The sequence below is a fragment of the Lynx canadensis genome, chromosome F1 (genome assembly GCF_007474595.2).
Source record: "Lynx canadensis isolate LIC74 chromosome F1, mLynCan4.pri.v2, whole genome shotgun sequence".
In the NCBI taxonomy this organism is placed as follows: domain Eukaryota; kingdom Metazoa; phylum Chordata; class Mammalia; order Carnivora; family Felidae; genus Lynx; species Lynx canadensis.
Window position 1 is genome coordinate 2,581,148 of NC_044319.2, and position 17,995 is coordinate 2,599,142.

Sequence of the window (17,995 nt, forward strand, 5' to 3'; positions counted from 1 at the left end):
CTCAGTACAGTCAGCCCCCAGCCCCCTGAAGCCCAGGGCCCGGAACTGAAGCGAGCGCGTCCTGCGCACAGAGGACCACCTTCCTCCCAGATGACATAACTACGGACGGCCGTTTACCAGGCTGTGTGGCTGGACGACAACCTCGTCCATCAGATCCTCAGTCCGTGTGCTGTGGAAGAGGAAAATACACACCTCGCAAAAGTTACAACGAAGTCGTTCAGAGAACGCGCCTGGCACACAACAGACAACGCCAGAAATCGTAGCTGCTCTCGTTTCATTATTGCTGTTTATTGTTTATTGCTATTGCTGCACCCCACGGTTAACTCGTGCTGAATTTTAGTAACGTAACCCCCGGGGAATGTCAGAAGAGAATCACTGATGAGCCAGGTCCTCTCCATCCTATCCTCCGTGCCCTGCGTGTTCGAACCTCTATTCAGGACTCACGTTCTCTTCTAGAATACCGGGTCGTGCGGTCACAGTGAACTGTTTCCTTTTTTTTTTTAAGTTTATCATTTTTTTTTAACTTATTTGAGAGAGAAGGCGTGCACGCGATCGGGGAGAAGCAGAGAGAGGGAGAGAGAGAATCCCAAGCAGGCTCCGTGCTGTCAGCGCAGAACCCGACGCGGGGCTCGGACTCACGAACCGTGAGATCCTGACCCGAGCTGAACCAAGACTCGAGACGCGCAGGCCGACGGAGCCACCCGGGGCCCCGCACGGTGAACTGTTTTCTGAAGTTCTTGAAATCTTCTTTCCAAAGCGGTGTCACATGTCCCCAAAGTGCAGTGGGGGGCCAGGCTGACAGTCCCCAGTGACGCGCCATCTGGGACGCTCAGGTCCCTTCCCATCGGCCCCAGGGCTCCCGGCCGCTGCAGCTCCTGGGTGACACTCTCCTGGGGATGTGGTATCGGAGGCCCGTGGCTGAAAATGGGAAACCCAGGCCAGGCCAGAAGGGACGCCACGGAGAGCCTCGGGACCTGCAGGACGGTGTTCAGCTTCTCCGTGCGGACCGGCCCTTCAGTGAGGCGGGAGCGGCTCTCCCCAGGGAGCAGGATGATTTTTGAATGTATAGTGTACCGCAAGGCCAACAGGGTCCCAGACGCCGCTCCAATGGCTTTGGCCTGGGCTCGAAATTAATTACGGCGCTGTGTGTATTTCCAGACTGGGGCAAAATAAGGCAGCCTCTGTCCAGCTCGGCCTCTCACACCGCCCCTGAGGTCAAGGCTGCCACAGACTAACGAGCTCTTTTAGTGGTTTCGTTCCTCCCAGACGCCAGCCTCTGGGTCCCTGCAAAGGGCAGGAGTCTGGGGCTCGGGGAAGACGTACCCCCAGGCCGGGCCGGGGACACATCTCTCCGGAAAGGGGCACGGCCCACAAACGTCAGCGACCTCTGCCCAGAGGTCTCGCCGCCGTCCTGGGACACACGTGGGCTCATGTGGACCAGCCGCAGGCAGGAAAGGTGGGGAGCCCGAGGGTTAAGGCAGCAGGCCGCCCGCCCCACTTTACAGCCAGGAGGAAAGAAGGGTTTCCACACCGTGTTAAAGGGGTGGTGATGCAGACGCCGGGATTCGGCAGGCGGGGGCCGGGGCTATGCCGACGTCAGCCCTGGTGGGGACCGGTCACCCACAGCTCCAGCTCCTGCTGGCGTCTGCACAGGGTCCCACGGGCCTTGCTGGGGCTCCGACGTGAGCCGCTCACCATCCACCTGACTGGGTCTTCCCTTCACACCCCCGGCCACCACCCCGGCCCTGAGGAACAGTCCAGCAGCCAGGTCTGGACAATGGCAAAGAGCAGCCTTGCGACCAGGAGGTGCCGGGAAGACTCCCCTCTGCTCGCGTCGAGGAGGAGCCGGGGGGAGGGGGAGGCGTGCGAAGCGGCCCGCGGAGACCCCCAGCCTGGTCCCCAAGGCCTCCGTGGGGCCTGCAGTGAAAGCAAGCATCTCTTGAAGAGGAGAAAGAGCCCGCTTTACTAAGCATGCGCCCAGCCCGCCAGCAGCTAGGGCCCAGGGAAGGCCAATGAAGTCACACATCCGAGACGTCCCTGGTCCCAGATGATCCCCAGCTAGACAAAGTGGTGGGGTTTCTTAGATACACGAATGTCCCCCTCCTGTCTCCCGTGAGCCGCGCTGAGCAAGCAGGGCAGCGGCGGGGAGGGGTGAGAAGGGATGGGGCCTTCCACCCCTCTGCCTGGATGACCTGGGCCGGTTTCCACCTCCAAAACATTATGAGGAGGGACTGGTCTCAGGTAAGTAACCAGACACCCCCTGGCCGGCAGCTGAATACAGCGCATTGTTTTTGACACTTCAGGGCTGTGCCCTGGTACCAGAGTGAGGCCCTCTCCTGCAACAGAGAAACCTCTTTGAGAAAGTCAGTCCTCCCCTGGTTTGTCATCCTGGGCCACGAGCTGCACTTGGCATGGGGACCTCTCCCCCACGCCCGTCCTGGGCTGCACGGCCCACTTCGTCTCCCCAACGGCCCAGGAGGGCGAGACGAGGAAACCGAGGCACAGAGGAGTGAAGTCCCCGCAAGGGACAGACTGCGGGACAGAATGTGGGTGCGAATTCGGGCCCGAAGGCCTGAGCCCCCACTCTCCAGCGCCCTCTTATTTCCGTGCTCCCCGGGAGCTGCACACCCCCCTCCAAAGCCCCTGTGCCTCCTCCCAGGGGAAGAAGGGTCCCTCGGGAACCCGCTTCTCACCCAAGCAGACAACGATGACCAGGGACCCCACGGCCACGTCCAAGGCACGTGGTTACTGTCCGCTGTGCATTTCGAGAGCACGAGCCGCTCCAGACCCGGTACGAGGCACCGCAAAATGTACGAGGCCTCACCTAAGGCCCACGACCTGAAGGCGGAGTTATCAGTCCCATTTGACAGATGTTGAAACGGAGGAGCAGAAAGGAGAAGGAGGGGCGCCTGGGTGGCTCGGCCGGTTGAGCTTCATGATCTCGAGACTTCGACTTCGACTCATCATCTCGAGGTCTGTGAGTTCGGCCCCGCGTCGGGCTCTGTGCTGACGGCTGGGAGCCCCGAGGCTGCTTCGTATTCCGTGTCTCCCTCTCTCCACGTCCCGCCCCCCCCCCCCGCCCCGCTGCCCCAGGGCCCTGACTCAGCAAACACATACTGAACAGAAGTCCATCCCAGCTTTCCTGACCACGTTCCTCTGGTCAACCGGGTGGGGGTGGGGGGGGGGATCTCCCGAGGCCCCGTTTTGGCCTCTCGGGAGCACATTTACATGCACCGCTCACTCACGGCATCTTTTATCAGCTGACCGTCAATCTGCATGGAGTCCGGTGCGTGGCATTAAGGCGAGGGGAGGGGGTGCAGGGGACGAGCTGTGCTGCCCCCTTTCTTTCCAGCCTCCTGGAGCCTTCGGATCCAGAACAGTCCCTCTGGCTTGGCCACCTCTAGCAGAAGAAGCAACCTCAAGGCCTCACCCAGACTCCCTTCCCAGGGGCCAGTGCCCAAATTCAGTCCCGCGTCACCCTGTTTGTTGTTCTACAACACGCACTGGGGCTGCCCGTGTTTCGCCCGCCAACTCGTTACTTATTAGCTCCCGTCTAAGGAGCATGCTTGTCCTCACAGCCACAAACCTGTTCTTGAGTTTCGCAAATCTCAAGTATGTCTGTTGGCATCAGCTCTGCCTTCAGAGGGCAGATGTCCAAGGACGGGCATCAGTTAAGACGTTGTCTTCCGCACAGGTATCTGCAGACACGGCCGGCAGGTACACGCCAGCTGTCTGGGCAGCCACTGGGCCGCGACGTCCGCCCGTCACCGTGGGCGGCCACCAGACGGGAGGTCCGGCTCTGTGCCGAGGTTTCCGGGTCCAGCCCAGGGCCCAGACACGCTTAGGAAGTGCCCAGTTGATAGCTGCTGCATGTAACGTCCGCTCTAAACATTCCAGACCTTGGTGGATTCTCCTCTTGCACCGTGCGGAACCCAGGCGAGAAAATCACGACGTGGTATTGGAAAAATCAATGCTCCCATTAGACATCCTCAAACCCTAGACGGAGCACGGTCTCCTTCTCAATTATTCACGAGCCCACAGGCCTGTTCCAGGAACACCGGACCCCTGCCTCGTGGCCCCCTCCTCGCCCTTCGCAGCTGCCCGAATGTCCATCGCATCTGCTTCCCGACCTATGCACAGAGGCAGCAAAGCACAGGGCAGGAAGCTTCGTCCACGGTCCACATAGGCCGAGGGGGTGGCTCAGACAGGGGGCGGATGTACTGACAGCAGGGTGCGGACCCCAGAATCGCCTACCCACCGCCGCTCCCTGCCCGCGCGGCAATGTCCCCAGCAGGAGCTGCTCTGCTGTGCGTGTGACGGCTGCTTTTTTTTTTTTTTTTTTTTTTTCAACATTTATTTATTTTTGGGACAGAGAGAGACAGAGCATGAACGGGGGAGGGGCAGAGAGAGAGGGAGACACAGAATCGGAAACAGGCTCCAGGCTCTGAGCCATCAGCCCAGAGCCCGATGCGGGGCTCGAACTCACGGACCGCGAGATCGTGACCTGGCTGAAGTCGGACGCTTAACCGACTGCGCCACCCAGGCGCCCCGTGACGGCTGCTTTTGACACCGTCCTCGGCCCATTCTCTTCCAGCAACACAGGCGTGGGACCACCTTGCACGAGCACAGCGACTGTCTTTGTCCGTCCTCTTTTGGAAAAGCTTTCAAAGCAGTGTCACGGTGCTCGTAAATAAGACTCGTTTAGGCAGGTGCCCGGGTGGCTCAGTGGGTTAAGCGTCTGACTCCGGCTCAGGTTATGATTTCGCAATTTGTGGGTTCGAGCCCCACATCGGGCTCTCTGCTGTCAGCAGACCTTGGGATTCTCTGTCTCCCTCTCTCTCTCTGCCCCTCCCCTGCTTTTGTGCTGGTGCTCTCTCTCTCTCTCAAAAATAAATAAACATTAAAAAAAAAAAAAAACTAGTGGGGCGCCTGGGTGGCTCAGTTGGTTGGGTGACCGACTTCAACTCAGGGCATGATCTCGCAGTTTGTGAGTTCGAGCCCCGCGTCAGGCTCTGTGCTGATTGCTCACAGCCTGGAGCCCGCTTTGGATTCTGCCTCTCTCTACCCCTCCCCTGCTCACGCTCTGTGTCTCTCTGTCTCTCAATAATAAATAAATGTTTAAAAAAAATTAAAAAAAAAAACTAGTTTAGGCAGGAAAGACTCACACTCTCTCAAAAGGACTCTACAGACGCGATCTCACTAGAGACTCACAAAGACCACACGAAGTAGAAAGGCTTTATCAATATACCCATTTCACAGATGAGGATCCCACGGCCCAAAGGTGCCAGGTGCGGATCCGAGAGGCACTGGCCTTTCCGGCACACTGCACTCTGGGAGTCCGCCCAGCAGAGTCCCCAGAGGACTCCTAAATGACTTGAAAACAGAAAGATGGTCCGTGCTAATGAGTCCTTAATGCTGGAGCCACAGTGATGATGGCCGGGCGACAGGGCAGGGCGAAGAGGTTTCCAAGAACCTCATTTAGACTCAAATATCCACTACAAGGCGTGGGAAATGGCCCCCGCCCCCCCCCCCCATTAGCCGATTCTGCATCTGTAAGGATTTTTCAGCACTTTCTCAGACCCAGACAGTGTCTCCCAACCTCCCAGCCTGAGCAGTCAGCAACCTGGAATTTGCCGCCCCTACAAAACGTCCCAGCCATTTCTTACGCTACGGGCTGCGGCTGGATTTTCCGCTTGACATCGTTAAGAGATTCAACTGTTTATGTCATTGTCACACACAGGCCTTTTCAGTTTCCTGCTGCCAGATTCAGGTTAGATAAGGATGACAGAAGTGATACACTCCCAAGTTCGCCTCGACACCCCAGCCGGTACGAGCTCCCCGGAGTGGAGAGGCGAACTGTATTATGTATTGCATCTACCCTTCAGGTCCCTCGCTTGTAAAAACCAGTACGCACCCCTGCACCGCGGGGGACTAGACACACACCAGCTCCTATATTAACTCTGGAAGCAGCCCTCGCAGGAGATTATGCAGAATCATACACTTTATGACCCGGTCATCAATTGCCATAGAGAAGAGGAAAACAAATTGAGCTGAGCCTGGAAAGAATGTCAGGGAAATTGGAAAAACACGTGCTGGAAACGGCCTGGGGGCGCAGTGACCTCCCCTGTAACCACCCAGGCCCCGCCAGCTTGCAGCATACCAAGAGAGATTGCAGACTGAGCTGGTGGATGGCCCGTCCCCAAATCCCTCCGTCCCGCCGAGTCAAGCCTGGTAATATACAACCTATTACAGCTTCTTCTTGCAAACACAGTTTATTCGTTCTGATTACATGGGGGGGGGGGGGGGCCGCGGGACGCAGAGGCCCCTTGAGCCGGGTGTCTGTGCTCTCAGTGCCCCAAATGCCCGAGGCCAAAGTCCCTCATTCCTGCCCTCGGATGCCCGCAGGGTCGCTTTGTGACCGGGGCCAAGAAAGGGTTCCTTCGGGGAGAGCCCGCTGGGGCGGGGGGGAGGCGGGGGGGGGGGGGAACCTCGGCCAGCATCAGCACCTTCTGAGTTAGGCAAACCCGAATTGAATCATTACCACAAAAGTACAAAATGCTGGATTCACAGGATGAACCATGAACTTCATGAGGGAGGATCTTCTTTAGATGAAAAGTCACCACCACACCCCTGCCCCGCCCCAAGGTGGAGTGAGAATTTTTCCTGCTTATTCCAAGGTGGGGAGTAAAAACGTATCCCCCCAATGACATTATACGTGAATGAACGGCAGAGACAGGCTGCTGCTGTTACCCCTACCCTGTATGAACTCCTGCTTTTTGGTTAAACTTGTAAAACTGAGGCCGTTGGTGCAAAAGAGAAGTAAAATTCCGGTGGGGGGGCGGTGGGAGGGATACTGACTGCAAGTTACCTTCCTTGAATGGGTTTTTCCATTAAGTATAACGTCAATAAATGCCCAAGTAAGCGCAACGGAGGGGAAAGATCTGATTTCTAACAGGGATTCTAACCAGTTGTTGAAACACGCCGGACCCAGTTTTCAACCTGTGTGGTTTGACTTAGCCCCGCCACTCCTCACCAGAGAAGGCCTGCAGGTCCCGCCAGCACACCAGGGTGGTCGCCCCGTATCCTCTGCCCCGAGGGTCTCTGGACTCCCCGTCCCACGGAATCCCTTCCCTGACCACGCAGAAGGAACCACTCTAGAAAACGGCGACAGAAGGCCGGCCGGGCCTTGCTCTCGACGTGCCTGCGACCCCCGCGACACCGCTGCACGAAACGCCTGTGTTTCCACGCCTGCGAACTGTGGTCTCTGAGAAATTCATTTCATCCCAGCCCTTGTGGCGGAGGGAGATTCACCACATGGAACGCCATCCCAGGATTGCCACAGGGCATTTCTTGCAAGGGGCCCAAGGAATTTTCCAGATGCGGCCCCGATACTCAGAATGTCTCCCGACCCCACCCGAACTCGACACCCTCTGGAGCCTCTCCTGCGAGCCAGGCGCGGCGCTAGGCACTCTCACAAACCCACCTTCACTCAGCTCGCAGCAGCCCGGGGGTCACCCCTGCTCTCGCCGCATGTTCCGCAGGGCCAGGGGCACACTGGGATCTCACCAAGTCGCCTACACCCCAGTCGGGCACCCTGAACCGTGTGGCCGTAAGGTCACAGAAGAATGAGTGCTGGTCTTCACTGTTCTTTTTCCCCTTTCGTCGTTCTCCATCTTCTAGAAGATTCTATATTTCCTTCATGTGCAGATAACGCAGCAGAGATACTGTTTCTCATTCATTCATTCATTCCCCCAACCGTTTCACAAAGGTTTTGAAAACATGCACTATATTTATTTATTTTTTTTTTCCAACGTTTATTTATTTTTGGGACAGAGAGAGACAGAGCATGAACGGGGGAGGGGCAGAGAGAGAGGGAGACACAGAATCGGAAACAGGCTCCAGGCTCTGAGCCATCAGCCCAGAGCCCGACGCGGGGCTCGAACTCACGGACCGCGAGATCGTGACCTGGCTGAAGTCGGACGCTTAACCGACTGCGCCACCAGGCGCCCCAACATGCACTATATTTAAAGCCAAGGAGGATCTCCCAGGGGGAGTAAGGAGGTTATCCACTAGCCACGTTTTTAAAGCAAAAAGAAAAATGTAAAGGTGGGTCTGGCCACTGTACTGAATATTCTTCGGCTTTGCTGTTCTCACCGGTAAAATGTGGGTATTGGAGGAATCGAGCTCTAGGATTTATATTATGCTAACTACATACGCTATAGTAAAGTTCTTGTTCTTCTTATTTTTTTTTAATGTTTATTTATTTTTGAGAGAGAGAGCGCGAGCAGGGGAGGGGCAGAGAGAGCCGGAGACACAGAATCCGAAGCAGGCTCCAGGCTCTGAGCTGTCAGCACAGAGCCCGATGCGGGGCTCAAACTCATGAGCTGTGAGCGCATGACCTGAGCCACAATCAAGAGTCGGACGCTTAACCGATGGAGCCACCCAGGCGCCCCAGTGTGGTTGCTATTTTGTTAATATCAAGAACAGAGGCTCAACATCCTCGTGAGATCAAACACATTTAGGGTGCCTTCCAGCCACAGAGACCCGCACCGTCTTTAAAATAATAGCTCCCTCCTGGAAAAATGAACCACCAGATGTCTGGCAGGACCGCAGTGAGACTCAGGCTGGGGGCAGAACCCCCGCAAGCTGACTGTGACTGCAGGGTCACGGGACCAGGACTGCAGGTTCCTCCAGACCTCCACGGTGGCCTCCACGGCCAGGTGCGCTGGACCCGCCGGTCGGAGGGAGCGCCACGATGCTGGGTGTTCCTGCTCCAGGTGTTGAGACCGCCTGTAGCGCCGATGACCTCGAGTCACGAAGCTCACAGCATGCCGGCTGTCACAGGAAGGGCGCACGGTCTCGGGAGAATCAGACATACAAAATCCCAAACATCCACATGTTAAAATGGCAGTCGGGCAGGTGCCTGGGCGGCTCAGTCAGTGAAGCGTCCGACTCTTGATTTCGGCTCAGGTCATGATCTCACGGTTCGTGAGTTCGAGCCCCGCATGGGGCTCTGCGCCACAGTGCGGAGCCTGCTTGGGATTCTCTCCCTCCCCCTGTCTGCCCCTCCCCCCATCGCACGCGCGCGCGCGCGCTCGCGCTCTCTCTCTCTCTCTCTCTCTCTCACTCTCAAAATAAATATGCTTTACAAAAATGGCAGTTGGCCCTCTAAATGGCTTTTCTTTTTTTTTTTTTTTTTTTTTTATTTTTTTAAATTTTTTTTTTAACGTTTTATTTATTTTTGGGACGAGAGAGACAGAGCATGAACGGGGGAGGGGCAGAGAGAGAGGGAGACACAGAATCGGAAACAGGCTCCAGGCTCCGAGCCATCAGCCCAGAGCCCGACGCGGGGCTCGAACTCACGGACCGCGAGATCGTGACCTGGCTGAAGTCGGACGCTTAACCGACTGCGCCACCCAGGCGCCCCTAAATGGCTTTTCATATCACGAAAGAGTCCACATTTGCATTTGGTTTGATTTCCTAAAGTGTGCTCCCGGATTTGTGAAAAAGCCATCTTTTCCATTGTCAATTCTACCTGGTCAGGAGAAAAAAAATATCACTGCAAATCATGGATGTGAGGGCCTGGAGTGCAGAACTTCGTTGCCCCTCAAAACCCGTAGCACTTTCCACGCTGGAGGCGTGACGACGACACCACGCAGGACGTCCCGAATTAATCTCGATCACCGGCGGAGGACCTGAAAGTCTTTTCTACCAAGATAGAAAATTCTTCCCATTAAGTACTTTCACATTCTGCCTTCGGGTAAGTGAGTCGCAACCCGGCAGAATAGAATAAGCCTCGGCAATGTTACCAATCCTCCGAGGAGCTCGCACAGAACTACAATCTGTAACTACACTTGGCAGGCGTGTGCCAACAAAAATCAGAAAAGTGACGGCAGCGCGTAAAGAACAAAAGTTCTGGAAATGATTCACGGGACACCTGAAAGGCCTTTCTCTAAAAGCAGCAACTGACTAGTGCAATACGTTTTTCTTGTCAAACCTGAAGGCCAGGTACGGCTTGAGCTGCGTTTCTGCAACGCCTCACCGTTCGGCTCCCTTTTTCTCGATACCTCGTCGCCTCTGGTAACACGATCGTCGGAAGGGATGTTCTGGCTATGTGCAGTCCAAGTCTGTTTCCAAACTTAAATATCTGCGGGAGTCAAAGCCCTCAGATAACAGAATGTCTCTTTGACTTCTCAGGTTCACGTTCTGGCCTCCGATCAGAACTGCCTCTAAATAGCAGTCTGATTATTAATGAGAATCTTGGGTATGGTAACTGACGACGTGTGACGCTTTTTCAATGCGATATTACAAAGAACCAGTCTTCCGGTAAAGAGAGGAAGAGGGGCGGATCAACTGATGGGCCTTCAGCAAAAGCACGAAATTAAACGTGCCCGGTTTGGGCCTCGGCATCCGAGGGCCACACTTCCAGACACACTGACGCATTCTTCGCCTACGCCAGGTTTGATGCAAAAGTCTAGAATTATATCGTCACAGAGACAGCCCTAGACGGAGATCGAGTATCTCCACGAGAGCATCTTCACACAACACGTACACTTCAAAAGGAGGAAACTGAGTCAGGGAGGTGGATCTTGGGCCTCCTTCTCTCTCTGAGTCTCGGTTTCCTCATCCCTAAACAGATCAGGCTAACACCTGAGCCTTACACAAATGACTCGGGGTGCTGAGGCCTCACCAGAAAGATCTTCCCCGAGAGAAAAAAGGGGGGCCCCATCTCCAGAAAATAGCATGTGCAGCCTGGACCCCGAACCCCACAGATCTGAGCCTTCAGTATTCTCATCCAGGAAAGAATTTTCTCTCTAAGAGTACTCACCATTAGATTGATTTTTTTCTAAGTACCCCTGGAAACGTTTCTAAATTTTAACTGACTTACCCAAAATAAAGGTTTTACATTTTTCAAACCCACATAAAACCATTTTAAAACTGTTTGAATTTTTACCGCATGTCAGAGTTAGTTTTTCACTAAAACAAAAACAAAAACACTGAACTACTCAATATTAAAAAAAGAAAAAGAAACAAATTTCCAGTGGCCCTTAAAAAACAGTAAGCACAAAGAAGGCAAGGATTTTGGAAGGATTTTAGAAGATACTTCTTTATGTATTCCCCGGGTCCGTAGCCAGTGTTTTGTTTTGTTTCAGGCACACGTCACTGATAATACAATTTTGGAATAAATCAATAAAATCCACTTTTAAAGTCAGCCGTGTGCATGGTTTTTTTTTAATTTTTAAAAAATCTTTGTTGATTTTGAGAGAGAGACAGAGTGTGAGCCGGGGAGGGGCAGAGAGAGAGGGAGACACAGAAGCAGCAGGCTCCAGGCCCCGAGCTGTCAGCACAGAGCCTGACGGGGGGCTCGAACCCACAAACCGTGAGATCATGACCTGAGCCGAAGTTGGATGCTCAACCGCCTGAGCCCCCCAGGCGCCCCAAGCTGGATGCATATTTTAACGTACCCTTTAAGCCTGGCGTTTCAATGGCCCAGATACTTTTAATGGAAAGACAGAGGAAAGTAAGGAACTGCTGATTAATTTGTAGTCGTCTCACAGGACAAAAGCAAGGACACCATCCTCGCTGGTGCAATTCGCTTCCCTTCAGATGGCAGAGAACAGTAGTGGGGATGGGCCTGAATGCAAGCCCTCAGAACACGAGGCAGGCGATGCTGTCACTTGAGCACATTTCAAGCCTCTGATCTTTCACGAACAGAGAGGCATGCAAACCCTGGAACCTTCCAGGGCAGGGGCAGGCACCTGTCAGGCTCATCAGAAGCAAAGCCCACGCTGCAGGAAAGGCCTGAGGCACTCTGCACGTTTCTGAGGATGTCTGCGCAGCTCCCACCCCCGGAAGCAAAGGAGAGACCGGCCTGCTGCCCACATTCCCTTCCAGTAAAAAGGCCCCTGCCCTCGTGCGTCATCTGAATGGCCACGCAACTTTGAGAGCGCGTTTCCAAACAACCTGCTCTTCGCTTTGTTTTGAACCACAGGGGGGCCCGTGGATTTCGTGCACTGGCCCCAGGGTGGCGGGAGACCCGGCGGGAGCTACCAAAGTCACCAGCTTCAGCAACCCCCCCCCCCCCCCGCCCCGCCACCGCCCGCACGCGTCACAAACCCACTCTCCTCGCGCGAGTAAGGCACCTGCTGCTCGAGGCAGAAAAGGCTTCACTCCGGGGAGAGGCAGAGCATCAAAAACATTCTCAGTGTGGGTCGAGGGCCAGCTGAACGTGCCATTTCAAGCTGTGTGTACGGGTGGGTGTGAAGCGAGCAGGTGTGAGGGTGTGTGAGAGGGTGAACATGAGAGGGCAAGGGTGAGCATGCGTGGGTGTGAGCAGGGTGAGCGTGAACGTGCGAGGGTGTGTGCACCGGTGGGGCAGGGCAGCCTACAGACAGGAGCGGCGGAGCCGGGACGGGAGAGAGGACCGGGGTCCTTGGCCCCTCCGAAGACGGCGACACCCAGGTTTCCCCGCAAAGCCCTGAGGGCCCCGCCAGAAGGCCCAGCCATCAAGCCGTCTGGCCTCCGTGGACAAAATATCAATCTCGGATAATCAAGTGATGTTTGACCCAAGAAGGTGTTTTGGGGCCCCAGATGAGGCTCCACCGAAAGTCTGTACAAGAGAAAGAAAACTTGGCTTAGCGCGCAAGCACTCAACCAGAAGCTGAAAAGTCCCTAGGATCCCATAATTTCCAGTTGGTTACCCGCCCTGCCCCCTCCCCCACGCACGCCCCGTCGGCCTCACGTGACTCAGAGTGAAGCCGGCAGGGGATTTTTCCCATGGCTCCGCTCCGTGGGTGTCCGAAAACCTTGCAGAGGTGGGAGGCATGCTGGCACACCCACCCTAACCCACCCGCAGGCCTCACTCCTCCCGCCTCTGGACCTGTGAGCTCACGCAACAGCCACTCCAAACTGTCCGCTCCCTCGGTTGGCAAATGACAAAAAGAGTCAGCACCTGTCGTTGCCTCATCTCGCCTTTAACTCTCTTCCCCGGACGAGAGTCCTCCGCAGACACTGGGACACGGAGCTGTTTTGAGAACTACCACAGGAGCCGCTAATCCATCACGAGAGAGGCCGAAGCAAGGCTGGAGAAGAAGTCGAAGCAGCTCTGGCCGTGCGGGGTTGTTGGGGGCGGGGTTGGGGTTGAAAAAGCAAATGGCAAAAAGAGCCGAGGGACCGTCTCTCCTCCACCAGGCCTGCGACTGTGGGCATGAAGGCAGAGAAATGCGAACTGCGCCCGCAGTGAGAGGCAGAGTCCCTTCACCGCCCGCCTGCTCGCTCCTTCCAGCACACCATGCCTCCTCCAAGATGGGATGCGTTGTGTCCCGGCCCGCAGCCCCGTCCCGCCACAAAAACGCCAGGCTGATCGGGGCCATACTTTGCACAGACTTTGCCCCGCCTCATCAGCAGAAAGCGGAGCGTTCAAGAAAAGAATGACCCACAACTGTGATTTCTCCAGGGGGAGTCACAGGGAACCTGCGTTAAGGTCCAAAAATGCCTTAGAGAAGGACGCGAGGTGCAATCCAAGGGTTCTCGGTGGCTGTGGCTGAAGTGACTGCGGTACATGAACGTCCCATGCTATTTAAAAATGAATCAGAAAAGCTACCTGCTACAAGAAAATGCAGACTTTCCTCCCCGCACCCCCCCCCCCCACCACCGGGGTTGCACAAGACCTAGGAATCCCCATACTCTGGAAAAGCTAAGAGAAAGTCCAGACCTTTTCAGAAGTGCTAGCGTCGACTCTTAACGTCTTCCGTGAGATGCTCTGATCCTAAGAGGGAAAACAGCCTAGGCCTGAGATTGACTATGTTATAGAAATAAAACTCCCGTCTGTCCACCGCCACAGCCAGAACAGGATGTCAGTATGATGAAATGCAGTTGAAAACGGATCTGAAATGCACCTACACCAGCCACCAGGCACATCTATTAGGAGTTATCAACCCAGAGGTAACACCCAGTGCCTGTCTCGGGCAGTTCAACCGAACAAAACATTCTGGTATTTTAAAACTGTCTGCTTAGCGCAAAGCATGGTTTTGTTTTTAATTCACACACCAAACCTGTATCTCAGTTACACTGGTCCCACAAACACTGCAGTGTCCTGACTTTACTACTGAGGCTAGGTCGTTCTGCACCCAACAGCCGGTCACAAGCACACCCACAGCTTTCGGGGCCCCAGCAGAGAATCCCATCGCTCGTTTGCCTTGGCCTGTCCCTAGAAGCTGGGTTAATTCCATGACCTGCTCAGTCTCCCTCCGCCTAAAGGTATCGCAGGATTAAGTGTTTCACCTCATCAGACGAAAAAGCTAGTCAGCAGCTCTGTTTATGATCTTTGGGGATTAATCAGGAAGTTTTTGGTAACACTCATGAATATTATCTCCCCAAGAAGTGAATGGCGACCTACCAGAGAGGCACGTTAAAAAATTGTTTTTAACACGTATGTGGAAATAGCGATCGAAGTGACTCGATTCACTGTCCAAGCTGCAAAGTGCACCGTCAGTGCCTAGCACTCCTCCCCCCCCCCGCCCCCCTGCAAACGCACCTGCAGAGGATTGTAAGTTGTGACTGCCCCCAGGGCATGGATCAAGAGTCTCCAAGAGAGACTCAGTAGAAAGGAAGAAAAACAGGGGGGGTAAAAACCTAGTTAAAGGAAAATCTCTGGAACAAGACTTACCACTCTGGCTTCTGCTGGTCCAGGGTATGTAGGAAGGCGGAGTTGGGGTCCAGGCAGCGCTCAGGGTCACTGGAGATGTCCTCCTCCGAGTCCTCATAGGAAGAGGAGAAGCCAGTGGAGGAGGCAGACGAAGAGGACAGTTTCCTCAGGGGCAGGTGCCCCGGGGACTTCCCTGCACCTCCTCCACGTCCTTGTCCTCCTGGGGCACCCATGTCGGTAATGATGAACGGCAGGGTATATTGCCGGGGCTGGCGGGCCTCTCTCGGGTAGGGCTGTCCTTCGGATCCGGGGACAGCAGCTCTGGGCTGGGACGGGCGTCTCCGTCAGGCGGCTGGCTTCCCCAAGTCCCCTGTGGCTGTATTCCTGTGCCACACGGTCCAGGCCCGGGCTTCCTCCATGGGGCCCAGCCAAGCCCTGGAGCTCCCAGGCTGCACACCCACCCTGTCTCCAGGAAGGCACTGAAGGTTTCTTCAGATCTTCGCGGATGTCCAGCAGGGCAAAGGCTCAGCATCGCGCCACAGGGAATTCCTGCCTCCTCCTCCCGGGTCGCTGGCTGGGCTGAGCGGCTGCCCCCAAGCAGGCCTGGCGTCAGAGACCCTTCATCCACTCCGCTGGAGCGCCGCCGAGGCTCCCCGACCACCGGGGCCCCGCCCGGGTCGCCGCAGGGCCTAGTGAACCCAGGTCTGGAGATGCTTGACCCGGCTCGGGGATTCAGAAAGCTCCGAGCTTTGCGCGTTCACAGTCCTGGTCCTCCGGCCTTCGGGGTTCAGGCCCCCCGGAGCCCCGCACGCCGCCGCCACCGGGCGGATCTCCGTCCTCCGCCTTCCCGGGGGCTCTCGCTGCAGGGCCCACCCTCTCTGGGGCGGGGCTTCTTCTCTCCGCTCAGAGGCCTGCCCGAGACATTGGGCCAGAGACCCCGGGGGCGCACACCCCCAAGCTCGCGGGGCCGTCTCAGCCGGCTCAGTGAGGCCAGGGTCGTGTGGCTGGTGGGGCCACTGGATGTGGTTCTCGCTGCCACTTCTGTGGACGTCACCACGTTCACAGCGGATCAGCCCCGCCGGGGGAACTTGGCCGCTGCGCGCTCCCAAAGGCGGAGAGACCCTCTGTTCAGTTTGCATAGCTCTGGGTGGAGCCACAGTGGGGTCTGGCAGGGATCCCCTTCTCCACCGCAGAAGGCCGCTGGGCCCTGAGCCCCTGATCCTGGGGGGGGGAACGGCCGGGCCGGGGAAGGGCGCCACCCCCTCCTCGCCCCCGGAGAGGCACTGGCCCGGCGCCCTTCCTCTCCGGCCAGGAGCCGGCCTCCGCTGTCTCTGGACATTGCTCCCCCAACGACTTTGTCCTCCGTTCCTCGCTCTGAGCCGGCACCCTTCCCGGGGGCTGGCTGCTGCTGCGGAAGGGGCACGGCGAGGGCGAGCGAGCCCTGCCCAAACCGCGGGCTGCGGGGCGCTTGACCGGCGGAGCTCTGCGCCTGGATGTGCGCCTCGACAGGCCCACTTTCTGGTTCACCTGCACGTTCTGCAACTCGCGCTGCAGGATTCGCGGCTTCCTCTTGGCCTCCTCCGGCCCGGGAGGGGAGAGGGAGCCGGCGCTCACCACCTGCCGCCCGTCCCCTCTGGGGCGGCCCGCCCAACTCTGGCTGCCCACGCCGCCGCCGCCGCCGCCGCCGCCGCTCAGCCTGCGCCGGCCGCCCCGCCAGCCCCCGGGGCTCCCGGGCTCCTCGGGCGACAGCGGCTCGGCTGGGGGAAGAGGAAGGAGGCGCCTCTCCCGGGGCTGAAGACGCTGCCGGGGCTCAGCGCCGCCCTGCCCGGCGGCGGGTGCGTCTCGCTGCTGCTGGGCCCGGGGCCGCCGCTCTTCACCTGGTCGGGCGCTTATTCATGATCACCAGGCTGTTGAGTGCATAGCAGTACACAGGCCATAGTACTGGGGCCGCCGCGGCTCCGGCCCGGGCTCCGCCGCCGGCGCCTCCTCCTCGCGCGGCCCCCGGCTCAGCCCCGCAGGCCCGGCGGCCGCGCTCTGGCTCGCGCATGCTGGGGCATGGCCCGTGCTGCGGGCTGGGTGTCACCACCGAGGGCTCATCCCCCGCCCAGAGCTCCATACACCGACCGCGCCGCTGTGGAGACACAAGGAAGAGAGTCGGAACCCCGGAGGGCAGGGGCCGGGGGATGGGGAGGGGGTGTCGCGATCGCCACCGCGGAAGCCCAGGTCTGTCGGGGAGGGGTGCCACCGGACGTGTCAGCTTCCGGGAGTGCGCGGCGCGGCGCGGCGCGGACTAGAGCCCGGCCGCGGGCGTGGGTCGCCCGAGGGCGCTTCCACCCCTCCCCCCCCCCCAGGCTGCGACGCGCTCGGGGTCGCTAACAATTCCCCTCCTAAGATTCCTCCCCGGAGCCACGCGGACGGGCGGCCACTGGGTCCCCAAGTGAGCTGCGAGCGGGGCGCGGCTGCCTCGGATTCTCCCCGAGGGTGGCGGACGCCCCGTCCACGTCCGCGGGGCTCCTCGCCCCCAGCAAACGCGGCTCAGGTCGGGTGGAAGGGAAAGCCCGCCCCTGGGCTGCAGCCTCCGCCGCTCCACCCTCTCTGGCCTCGGGGACCCGTTCGGGAGGGAACCTGCCTCCCCAGCCGCTACCTGCTCGGGGCTCGGGGTGGGGCTGGGGGGAACTCGCGCGTGCCGGCCGCTCGCCTCCCGGACCCCGGGCTTGAGGCCGGATCCCTCGGCCTACGAAGGCCCGGGCGCGCGGCGGGGGCCGCAGCCGAGGCATTTTCCAGCAACGGCCTTGTCGCCGGTCCCCCAAACAAGTGTGTTTTGTGAGTGTGGGCGCGCCTGCGCGCGCCCGGGGCCGAGGCGCTGCCGGTCCCCTGTACCGGAACCATACTCGCCCCCCCTGTCGTCTCAGCCCCCTGCGGAGGGTGTGTGTGTGTGTGTGTGTGGTGTGTGTGCGCGTGCAGCCCTCCGCCGCCCCTGTGCCGCAGGAACGCGGCTACCTCTGCGGCTCCGGGACCCGCGCCCACTCGGAGGAACCCGGGGGCTCCGCGCGCCTGCAGCCCGGAGGGAGCCCCGGCTCCGCTCCCCACGCCGCGCCGCGCGGCCGAGGGCCGGGATCGTCCGCATCCTGGGCAGCCGCGCCCGGCGCCGGCCCAGTGCCGAGGACGCCCCGAGCGCGCGGGGAGGGCGGCGAGGGGCCAAGCGGCCCGGAAGGCGAGCGCGAGACACGGCCCGACCCCGTCCCGCCTCCCCTGCCCGCGCCCCTGCCCCTGCCCCCGCCGCCCTCCCAGTCCGCGCCCCCCGCAGCCCATCTCTGCGCTCTTCTTCCAGAACGCCCGGGCTCGCTC

General features: G+C 58.3%; 2 pseudogenes; both read right to left on the minus strand.

Annotated features, from left to right (window-relative positions):
* Positions 1 to 1,585: 1,585 nt before the first annotated feature.
* LOC115505517 lies at positions 1,586 to 15,332 on the minus strand (annotated as a pseudogene).
* Positions 15,316 to 16,658, minus strand: LOC115505518 (annotated as a pseudogene).
* Positions 16,659 to 17,995: the final 1,337 nt, after the last annotated feature.